The sequence below is a fragment of the Dipodomys ordii genome, unplaced genomic scaffold (genome assembly GCF_000151885.1).
Source record: "Dipodomys ordii isolate 6190 unplaced genomic scaffold, Dord_2.0 Scaffold46, whole genome shotgun sequence".
NCBI lineage: Eukaryota > Metazoa > Chordata > Mammalia > Rodentia > Heteromyidae > Dipodomys > Dipodomys ordii.
In genome coordinates, this window is record NW_012267262.1 from 12255644 (window position 1) to 12267739 (window position 12096).

The 12096-nt window shown below is 44.5% G+C and overlaps 1 protein-coding gene across 2 annotated transcripts in view; it reads right to left on the reverse strand.

The window, feature by feature from the left end:
- Window positions 1-1640, reverse strand: part of Elf5 (E74-like factor 5 (ets domain transcription factor)) — a 32774-nt gene extending 31134 nt beyond the window's left edge. Inside the window, exon 1 of one of the 2 annotated variants that reach the window (XM_013019575.1) lies at window positions 1524-1640. The gene's annotated coding sequence lies outside the window, so the exon portion shown is untranslated. The remainder of the gene's footprint in view (window positions 1-1523) is intronic. The other variant, XM_013019576.1, reaches the window with a different exon arrangement.
- Between the last annotated feature and the right edge of the window lie 10456 nt (window positions 1641-12096).

Genomic DNA, 12096 nt, shown 5'->3' on the forward strand with positions numbered 1-12096 from the left:
CAGGCCGAGCTCACAGGCTTTGGGTTAACTACATAGGATCAGGAGTTACGTCCTGCCTTTGTGACTCAAGGCAAGGAACATGGGATACATTTCTAACAACCCGACGGGGATTCTGCATTTTTTTTTGCTAAAATTCTTGATTTTTTTTTTGTACTGGCATACTATGTAAACATTCATGACCTGCTCGGAACTTCTGTTTCCTCACCTTAAAATGGGGATTTTAACCAGGCTTCTGTGGCTCATGCTTATAATCCTAGCTGTTCAGGAGGTTCAGATCTGAGGATCATAGTTGTGAGACTTTTATCTCCAATTAACCACCAAAAATCTGCAAGTAGAGCTGTTCCTCAAATGGTAAAGTACCAGTCTTGAGTGAAAAAGCTGAAGGACTGAGCCCAGACCCTGAGTTGAAGCCCCAGTACCAGCAAAAACTAAAATAAAATGGAAATTGTAGTATGCAATCCCCAGAATGCTCTACAGAGTAGTTTTTAATATATGCAGAAAACTTGGCATATACTTATGTTCATCAAGAAAAAGCAACACCATCTAATATATCTAAAATCTTAAAAGTTGCTATTTTGCCAACTTCTGAGAAAAGAAGACAACACAATGGTGAGAAATCCTGTCACAAATATCTTAAATCATAAAAAGAACCTTTTTACGGAGAACACAAAACCTTCCAAGCTTCCACTTGGATGGGCGAACAGCCGCTTACCCTGGATCTTTAGACTAGAACATAAGGCTGTCTGAAACATAAACCACGAACCTTCGCAGGTCCCAGTTCCCTCATTTCTTAAAAAGGAAGAAGTTCTGCCCAATGATCTGTGACTCAGTTTACAGTTTAAGACATTCTCAGCCCACCCTAGCTCCACTTTGGGGAGGGAGCATGTACTACCAGTTGCTGCCAGCAGGGGGAGAACCCACAGAGCCTCCACATGCAGCAGGCGGTCTTTGAGAAAATTCAGTGGAAAAACCCTAATCATTGCTTTTCTGGAAGCATCTTATTCTCAGGGGCTGTGAGAAGGCAAAATGACATTCTTTTCAACTACGTTATACAGACAAGTTCCTTAAAAAACATCTCCAAATCGTCATAAGGCTGTTCTCTGTACCAAGGACCAATGGGAATCAGGACTGCAGTCAGCATTGGGGGAGGTGGTGGGCAGGAAAGCGGATATTTTTCTATGTAAAATCCAGCTTTTCCTTTTAAAGACAGCTCTGGGAGGGGAAGAGCATTGAACACGTGGACACTTTCTTCTCTCTTCCTTCCCCTTGGTCTAATCAAGGGATCCAGAGAGATCTCTGGGGCTGGTGAGACAGGGTAGCCTGAGGAGGCAAAAATCTCTCTCATGCAAGCCGTTAAAGCAGACAGAGTTAAACAGCTCCTGGGAGGCCCTGTGACTGCCTTTTGGAGGGGCTGCTGCTGGGGCTATAGACAGACAAACAGACTCAGGTCCCCAGGCTGAGCCTCTGCACCCTGATACCCCTATAGCAATTCATCCAAAAGAGCAAAGGAAAAAACAGCTTACGTGAGGGCAGCTGTGGCTAGGTCCAGAGAGAAGGTTTTCAGGGCAAGAGAAGGAGGCGCTCCCGGCACCAGCAGACGGTAGAAATAAAGGCACCTGTAGCCTTGTGATATAAGTGACACCTACAGACAGGTCCGTTTGGTTTTTCAGGTTTATGCACAGCCCCTTTGATGACGGTGACATACAGTGTGACACGGCTCCTTGGGGGGGGGGGTGGTTCTTACATGCAGAAAGTTTACCTTTATCCTGCTTTTGTACCTAGTTCACTACCCCTTAGCCCAGGACAGTAAATACGCAGAAATTTCTTGCCCCTAGGAGATCTGTGGGATCTAGGCTTTGCTGAAGAATTCTCCTTTGAGCACACTTGCAAGGGAAACTAGAAATCCAGCTCTGGTATCTGGACATGTGGCCTCCTTCCTGGCTTGGCCAAGTCCTGGGTCTTTGGGTGTCATGTCATTTCCCCTTTGTGTCTGTATGAGAGGAAGGAAAGGCAGGGTGGCGTAGTGGGTAAGGACAGCAGGTTTGTAGTGAGATGCCTTTGGATTCATGTTCTGGGTCCATCATTTTTTTTTTTTAATGGACTGTGTTACTTGGCGTAAGTTAATAAGCCGATCTGGATTTCTCTGTATAATTCAACAATGGCACTTGATGTCTGGGAGGGTTAACTGAGATGATGGAGCACCCCATAAGCCCTTCCTTAGCTGGTACCTGAACAGCGTCTCCTTCATAGTTAGAATGTCCCTTCTCACTTTTACCTCCCTCCTAGGTGGACAGAATAGTGGGCTTGCAGGATGATCTCTGAGACTTTTCTCTCTCAGAGCTAGACAGGGCTTTGGGCATAAGAAGCCTACATGGTTCGGAGGTTCTGAGCAATGGTGCCGGTGGCTTTCTCCCTTCCTCCTCTGGCTGCATTGCAGAGGAGACATAAAGGTGCCTGGTGATAGATATCCAGAGCTCAAAGGCTGGGGCAGGGAGGGAGAACGGGGAGGGGGATGACCAGGCTGCCAGTTCCCCATGTGTCTCAACTGAGAACGCCCCACTTTTTTGAGCTTCCCCCGGAGAGCAGAACTCAGCTTAATAGAGAGGCTGAAATACAGGGCCCCAGGTGACTGGCACCCACTGCCTTTCACACTGGGCTTCCAGCAATCTCGGTAACCAAGATGCTGTGTCCAAAGTGTAGACTACAAGCTTTAAGGTAGAAGCAGGCATGGGTTTGTGAGGGTTTTCTTGGGAGCACTGGGCAGGCGCAGGAACACATAAATACAAATACATGGAAGAATCTGGGGGAACAAAAGGCTGTTCATTTGATGAGTCAGGTGTCATCATGGAAAAATAGTTGGGGAAAGATAAGAGGACCTGCTCAGGCCACTGACTTGGCTGCATTAACCTCAGGCAAGTCAGGCAACTAGCTTCTCTGGGTTTTACCCTAGTGGTAAAAGGAGAGGCTGACATTAGGATAGTGATTTTCAAAGTGTGCCTGCAGGATTGCCAAGGGTTCCCCCAGGGATATCTAGAAAACTGTTGGGGTGAGAAGATGGGGATGGGAGGGGACTGGAGTGAGGTTCTGGGTACTCCCCCCACCAGGGCTCAATATGAACGCCTCAGCCTTTCTTTGTTTTCTTTCCCTCCCTCCCTCATTCCTTCCCTCCCCTCTTTCCTTCCTTCCCTCCTTCCTTCCTCTCTGTTCTTGAACTCAGAGCCACTCTCTCTGGCGTGGCTTTTTTACTCAGTGCTGGTGCTGTACTATTTGAGCCACAGCTCTCTGTGTCCAGCTTTTTGCTGGTTAATTGAAGATAAGAGTCTCATGGACTTCTTCTTCCCAGGCTAGCTTCCCATCGCAATCCTCAGATTTCAGCCTCCTAAGTAGCTAGGATTACACCCTAGTTGAGCCAGCAGTGTCCAGCTCCTCAGCTTCTCTTTAAATCATCCATGTAAGTTTTCATTAAAAAAAAAATAAAAGAATCCACACTGGAAGAGTTTACACAGCAGTGGTTTAGAGGGTTTGTGGACTCGTTCAAGCTTTGGCTTTCGGAGACTTGGCCTTTCCTCCCAAGTCTCTCTGACTCCCTCACATTGCTGTGTTCTCTGCTGTTGAGTGCCTCTCCTATTCCCCCAACTCCTGCACAGGTACATTCCAGGAAAATGTATTCTTCTGCTAGAATTCTTAGAAAAGAGTCTTTTGCAGAAAGGACTCCCCTACCCCCATGCTCTCTTGACTTGAATTATTCAGGAATAGGACATTTTCTGTCAACCAGTATCTGACAGTCCGTCTGTCTATGTCTGTCTCATGGTCCTGAGTGTGCCATGAAGCATCTCTGGGTGACGAGTGTGGGAAATTACAGGCTTCTCGGACAATGAAAAAAAGGAGGTTAAGATAAAAAGCAAGATAAAAGGGGAGTTTGACTCTAATTAAGGTTAACCATCCCATTTAATCTAAATTTGATTGGAATGGAGATTTTGGGTGATGTCAAACAATAAGCTTCTAAACACTACATGATGAACATTGCCTGGAGACAAGAGATGGTGTGGAAGAGGAAGGAAAAAGGGCTGCAGATGGAAGGAAGGGTTGGAATGTTCTAGAACCCCATTCTCCTTCTGCTGTTTCCAAGTGGCACATGGGGGCTATCATCAGGCTTCTCACAGGAAGTGAGCGGCTAAGAGGGAACTCCCTGGCTTTGAATTCCTGCTCTGCCTGGCTGTAGGGAGGGATGGCGCTTCAAAACCTACATGACCTTTCTGCAAATGGGGGAAAACAAAAAGAACCGAGCTCTTACAGGATGGTTGTGTGAATTAATGAGCCAAAACCCAGGGTGTTTGAAGAGCCCTACAACTATCTTAATTATGTCTGGACCTCTTACATAAAAGCCCCACAAACCTTTAACAAGGGAGTTGCTTGTTACTTATTGCATTCATTTTTCAGATTAAGAAGTCAAGCGAGATACAGAGAAGTTAAGTAACTTGCTAACAGCGATAACTAGAGCAAGTATTACATAGGCCAAGTGCCTGCCTCTAGAGACCATCCTCTTTTCTGTGCTAACTGGTTTTAGGTGCTTCTGGGAGCAGAGCAGGGGAAGGAAGGAAGGAATAATGTATGCATGCCACATCTTCTTAATGTACCAAGGATTGTGTTTACCTATCGACCTTGGTTGTTTTCCACACTGTTTCCATGAGGAATCATTGGAAAAGTGAGCTATTTTTGAGATGTACCACCTTACCTGGGGTTCAGCTAGCTAGCAGGTCAGGGGCCAGCCCAGGGCTGAACTGAAGCCTGCTTAGTGTTAAAACTACACTGTAGAAGCTGGAGGCCCCATTTGGCCTCTCTACCTTGTTGACCTTAGTTTTGGCCCCTCTGGACCCCTCTTTCTATGGTTCAAGATGTCTGTCTCTTGTCATTGATGGCAAAATCCTGACATCTCGTTGAATCAGTACCTGCTGTGGTTCTTAGGATAGGTGCTCAAAGCTGGGGACACGTAGCTCACACCTTTAATCCTTGCTACTTAAGAGGCTGAGATCTGAAAATCATGATTTGAAGCCAGCCCAGGCAAGAAAGTCCATTAACTCCAGTTAACCACCAAAGATCTGGAAAGTAGAGCTGTGGCTAAAGCAATTGGGTACCAGCCTTGAGTACAAAAAGCCAAGTGAGAGGGAGAGATCTTGAGTTCTAGTACTGGCACCAAAAGCCAACAATCAAACAAATAAACAAAGAGAAGACACTAAGACACTCGATATGTACATATGTTATGGAATCATATAACCAGAAGGATATGTGGCTGGAGGAACCCACCTAATTCTTTACAAGATCAAACAGGCTGACATGTCTCCTGCTTTTCCTAGGATGCCCTCTAGGTGAACACACCTCCCCCCTCCAACCTGCCACCATTGCCACTAGTTCAAGATGCAGCATAAATGGAAGAGAAAAGTGAAGTAAAAGGAAAAGTTTTAGTGAATCCTAGATGATGCCATCAGGAGTGATCTGCTGGATGTGGGGCATAGACAATCATCCATGGAGAGATCACATGTTTTCAATGTTCTACTGGCTCAACTACTTAAGGACACAAGGTTTTCTACCACTGGATGGGCATGATCACAAACTCACACCTGACACCTGACACCTGGCTCCTGAGAGACACTGGGTGAGGCTTCTCAGGATTCAGTCTCCTCACTTGTGAGGCAGCAGCTATGGTTTCTGACTCATGGTCCTTTTTTAAAATACCAGTCCTAGAGCCTGAACTCTAGACCTGGGCACTGTCCCCTGAGCTTTTGTACTCAAGGCTAGCACCCTACCACTTGAACCACAGCTTTACTCCTAGGTGTTTGGTATTTATGTGGAGATAAGAATCTCAGGGAACTACCCAGCCTAGACCTTCTCAGATGTCAGCCTCCTGAGTAGCTAGGATTATAGGTGTGATCCACTGGCATCCAGATTCATGGTACATTTTAACAAATGACAGCTTTTGGATGGGGAAAGGAGGGAGACACAGGGATTTTATTAGACTCCACCCATTCCAATCTTTGAGCATCACCCTAGCAGGTGGAATGATACTGTCCTTCTCCAGTGAATAAACTTAACAGCTGTCTTTGCTTTGCTGGGCATCTCCTGGATGCCAGGAACTGTCTAGGCATGCTCATGTATTAAGTCACCACCTAAAATTTACCCATAGGGAAATACAGGCAGAGAGCGCTTGAGTAACTTGCTCAGTGTCACCACAGCTGGCAGAACAGAAAGCAGGATTTGAACATGGGATGCATGGCCACAACCACCAACTTCTGATATCATTCGGTACGTCATAGGCAGGCAGATGACACGAGAGAGACATGATTGTCTGAGCTATCTCAGGTTGCTGGAAGGATGTTGGACAGTGTGAGCTGTACATCGTTTTGTCTCTTTCTTTTTAGTGGTACCGGAGATTGAAAACAGGGCTTACTCTACTACTTGAGTCCTACTTCCAGTCCCTTCTTATATTGGTTAATTTTGAGGTAGGATCTTGCTTTGTGCCAGAGCTGGCCTGGATTTTCATGCTCCCACTTGTGTTTCCCATGTCAATAGGGATGACACATGCTACTGTTTCCAGCCATTGTGCTTCTCTGGTAGCTGGGGTAAGAGGTATGTACCACCAAGCCCAGCTATTGGTTGAGATGAAGTCTTGATAACATTTTTATGCTCAGTCTGGCCCTAAATAAAGTTTCCCAATCTCTACCTCTCAAGTGGCTAAGATTATAGGCTTGAACCACTCCACCCAGTAAGAGCTGTAAATCATTAGTTCTCTGTAATACCCAGCATGGACTTGAACCCAGATACATACTTAAGCAATTCTAGTTGGTTCATTGTGTATTAACATTTCTTTTGCATTATCTTTTTCTGTTTTTAATTTCTCTCCTCTTTGGGCATCTCCCTTCACCCTTCTATAGTCAATGGGCCCTTTAACGATTCCTATTATCCAAGCTCCTGGCCGGGAGTCCTAATTAAGTTGAAAGAGCCAGCAAAGTGCCATCTCCCCCAAATAACCTTCTTTGTCTCTTAGCTTTATGAAGTGATGGGTCTGTGGATTTCCATATTGAAACCATCATAGAGTTCAGAAAATGGAAATCAGTGGTTGACAACAACATCATGAATATGGAAAATGTCACAAAAAATTGAAGAATTTGGGCTGGGAAGGTGGCTCAGTGGTAGAGTGCTCATCTTGCATGCCACATAAGCAGAAAGAGCCAGAAGTGGTGCTGTGGCTCAAGTGGTAGAGTAGTCTTGAGCTGAAGAGCTCAGGGACAGCGCCCGGGCCCAGAGTTCAGGCCCCACAACTGACAAAAACAATTGAAGAATTTGATGTTATTACAAGCAGTAATGAAAAACTACTGATTCCGTAGCTAAAAATTTGGGGGTTTTATGCTGGTATTGGGACTTGAACTCATGACCTGTGCTCTTAGCATGACTTCCCTCCTCCCTGCAACTCATGATTGGCTCTCTAACTTTCTAAGTCATAATTCTAGTCTGGCACATTTCTAGTTAATCAGAGATAAGGCTTTTCTTCCCTGGGCTGGCTTGGAATCTATGTTCTCTTGGTAGTTAGGATTTAGGCATAAGTTATCTGTGTGTGTGTGTGTGTGTGTGTGTGTGTGTGTTTGCGAGACATAGCAGATACAATTGTAATATTATATTTTTCTTCTGCTTTCCTTCCAGTAGAGACCCTGGAAGTCAGTCTATGTCTGAGCTCAGACTAGAGAATCAGAAGCAATATGGTTGGATGGGAATCCAGATCTGAGAGTTTCAGTCAGAGGAAAGTTTCTTTTCTTTTCTTTTTTTGTCGGTCATGGGGCCTGAACTCTGGGCCTGAGCACTGTCCCTCAGCTCTTCAGCTCAAGGCTAGCACCCTACCACTTGAGCCAAAGTGCCACTTCCAGCTTTTTCTGCTTATGTGGTGCTGAGGAATCGAACCCAGGGCCTCATGCATGCAAGGCAAGCACTCTACCACTGAGCCACCTTCCCAGCTCCAGAGGAAGGTTTCTTGAGGGAAGAATTTTTTTTTTCCTTTTAAAAATTATTATAAAGGTGATATACAGAAGGGTTACAGTTATATAAGTCAGGTAATGAGTACATTTCTTTTTGGACAATGTCACCTGAAGAAAGAATTATTGAAGAAAGCATTTTCCCTCATTCTTTCCCTATTACATTGAAGTCTCCTATCAGGCATGAGGCTTACTTTCTGGGAGAGATGTTGGGTGTGCCTGTATGCAGAATGGATAACCTTGACTTCCAGGTTGGTGGAGCCTGTTGGTGCTCATAGTACTGCTATCAGAATGTCTGGTGGTGCATGGGCTTGTCCCTCCAGCCAGAGCTGATGAACTTTGAACTTAAGAACTACCACCTCGTGAAGGTGATCAATAACTAACTGATCATACAATTCGTGAAAGATGGAATTTTCCTATTGGCAAGTTAACATTGAACTTGCCAGGTGGCCTTAACGATTTTTAAACCCGTTTCCTCACTTGTCAAGTGGTGATGCTCACACATGCAGTCTGTTGATGTGTACAACCACACTTGCTTCTATATCCCCAGACTGAACTCCTTGGTCCTAACAGTGGTCATCCAAAGGTACGTCCTTGGTCAAGAGATGAGGGAGGCCAAATGCAATAGCTCATGCCTGCAATCTCAGCTACTTGGGAGGTAGAGAGAAGAAGATGACAGTTCCTAGCTACTTGGAAGGAGGTTGTAGGAAAACTGTGGTTCGAGGCTGGCCCCACAGAAAACAGCAAGAAAGATTATCTGAAAAATAACTATAGCAGAAAGGGGTGGTAGTAGTGGAAGAATTTATAATTGGAATCCTGTGGAACTGCCCTCATCAATTAGCTAAATATTATTTGTAAGATGCTGTTGATAATATTTCTTACTAACTCAATTGGTTTAAATATGGCCTAGTGGTCTTCAGGGTTGGGGACACTATGTTAAATATGAAGATATGTTAATAACTGTGTTAAGTAGATATAATAATAAAAACCCAACAAATATAAGAAGACAGCACTGTACATATGAAGAGGAATATTAAAAAAAGAGCACCTACTTCTGGTTCTTAGACCCTTCCAGTTGCATTTTGAGTTGTAGGATTATAGAAGAGAGGTGGTCAGTAAGAGCTGGCGTGGTTACAAAAAGCTTCTCATGGGATTTGGTATCCCAGCTGAAGAATTGGAGTGACCTGATAAAAACAGGTGCTTATTATGATCCAAGATCAACCACTGTGGGAGGTGGGGTTATTATTATCCCCATTTTACAGAAGAGGAAACTGAGGCTCATATGGCTTCAGTGACTTGCCCAAGGTGATATACTAAGCAGCAGGGCTAGGATTCTATTTAAAGATCACTTGACTCAGGACCCAGGTCACTGATCACGGTGCTCTTGGTATCTGGTGACAGAGGGGTGGGTGGGAACCTGGAGGTACAAAGGAGGCAGGAGGGAGTGTAACTACCCTTAGATATGTCAATCCCCCTTCCCCACACCCGGAGAAATATTGAATTGTGTGGTGGCTCTATGAATCCAAGGGGCCTTTGGTGCTACTGGTCGACAGGCCTGTCCTTGTCCAGTGAATTGAGACCTCAATAGTAAAGAAACATCTGATGTTGTCACTCTTTAGGGCAAACTCACACAGGGCAGAACAGATAGCAAATTTTGGCTCTGCTCTTATTCTTTTGCCACACGGTGATTCTTAGGGACACTGCTACTTGGTTTTCTTCTATCAACTCAGAAATAATGCTTTCTTTACCATGTCTTTGCAACCTCCTGCTATTATCCTAAGGACTCTGTTTGCCACTAAAAAGGTCAAAGGTCTAGCTGGGCTTCGGTGGCTCACGCCTGTAATTCTAACTACTCAGGAGGCTGAGATCTGAGGATCACAGTTTGAAGCAAGCCTGGGCAGAAAAGTCTGTGAGAATCTTAACCAGAAAAATGCTTGTAGCAAAGTGGTAGAAGCCCCAGCCTTGAGAGAACAAACAGATAAACAAAAAAACCCAGCCAAGCAAGAGGTCAAGGCCCAGAATTCAAGCCCCAATACCAGCACACACACGAAAAATGCCTTAAGGTCTTGAATCTCATACTGACCATGCTCTCAGAGGGATTCTGTCTAGTCAGTCTCTGCTGTGAATACACTATGGAGCAAGAATGTTGGTATTTTGATGTTTGCAAATGTATTGTGAGATTTCCTAATTTTATACCTTATCACAGTTTGTCTTCACATCCCCACAGGAAGAGAAGATCCCCATGACTAGTGAATCTGGGCCCAGAAGTTTTGACACTGTGGGGTTCATCGGACTCATCTCGATGCAGACTTCTCTGTACTCTGCCATCTGACTTGATTGTCCCCCAGGTAAATACCCAGGGTCCACACACTTTTAGATGTTATCTCTGAGCAAGTAGCATTCATGGGAAGCCAAATGTCCCCCAAATTCTAGACACCATTGTCACCCATATTCCTTTTTTGGGGGGGGAGGGGTCCAGTCATGGGGCCTGAACTCTGGGCCTGGGTGCTGTCCCTCAGCTCTTCAGCTCAAGGCTAACGCTCTACCACTTGAGCCACAGCGCCACTTCCAGCTTTTTTCTTTTTTTTTTTTGCTTATGTGGTGCTGAGGAATCGAACCCAGGGCCTCATGCATGCAAGGCAAGCACTCTCCCACTGAGCCACCTTCCCAGCCCCACCCATATTCCTTCTTATGAAACTATTCTCACTTCTTTCTTTCTTTCTTTCTTTCTTTCTTTCTTTCTTTCTTTCTTTCTTTCTTTCTTTCTTTCTTTCTTTCTTTTCTTCTCTCCCTCCCTCCCTCCCTCCCTCCCTTCCTTCCTTCCTTCCTTGCTGGTCCTGGGTATTGTCCTTTTGCTCAAGGGTCATACTCTACCACTTGAGGCACAGCTCCACTTCACTTCTGGCTTTTTGGCAGTTTATTAGAGATAAGAATCTCATGGACTTTCCTGCCCTGGCTGGCTTTGAACTGAGATCCTCATATATCAGCCTCCCAAATAGCTAAGAAATGAGCCTCTGGTGTTTGGCCTTGAAACTATGTTTTAATTTCTTTTCAACACAAGAAGGCAGATGGATGGGATTCCATTCCCCTCTGAGGGAACTCCTATCCTGTGGTTCCAAGGAACACCACACTTTGCGATGGTATAGTTATCAAACAAAGAGCCACGGTGCTACTAAGAGCAAAGACCTGATGAGAAGGTGGTTAAGGGAAATCTAGTAATAGGAAGATGATTGAGTGTGGGATCAGAGACGTTGGTGCAAATCTTAGCTCTATTACTTGCTAGCCAGTGGAACTACCTAGTATCTCCTTGAACCTGTTTCTTCATCTAAAACTAAATTATTGTTTTGTAGGGCTTTGGAGACAATTAGATAAGATAAAATAGTATAAAGAAATACTTAGCTCTTGGGGTTAGGGCATAGTAGTGTATTTGTTTAGCATATACAGGCCTGGGTTTAATCCCCATTACTTCAATTTTTAAAAAATAGTAAAAGAAAGAAAATGAAAGGAAAATAGCAGAAGAATGGAGAAACCTTGTCTCAAACAAAAACAAACATGTATTTACGCCAGTGCCTTGCACATATTAACACAGTACTTAATACTACTAAACATGTTCAAGTCTCAGTTTCCTTTTTCATTTGTGCTGATATTGGGGTTTGAACTAAAGGCCTGGGCACTATCCCTTAGTTTTTTTTTTTTCCAAGGCTGACACTCTACCACTTGAGATACACGTCTACATCTGGCTTTTTGATAGTTAATTAGAAGTCAAAGTCTCATGGATGTGCCTGCCTGGGCTGGCTTTGAACCATGATCCTCATATCTCAGCCTCCTGAATTGCTAGGATTACAGGTATGAAAGTTTCAGTTTTCAAATCAGTGAAACGAGGATAATATTAGCTTCTCCCTAGATCATTTGCAATAACGCACATGCATGTATCTGGCATACAGTTCATGTCCAACCAATTTATCTATTTGTTAATTTTCAGCTTCTGGTTTCACTCATTAAAGGTGTATGAATCTGGGAGTTAGATGACCCCTGTATGTGGCCAGTTATCTTTAGTTATTTATTTATTTCTTTG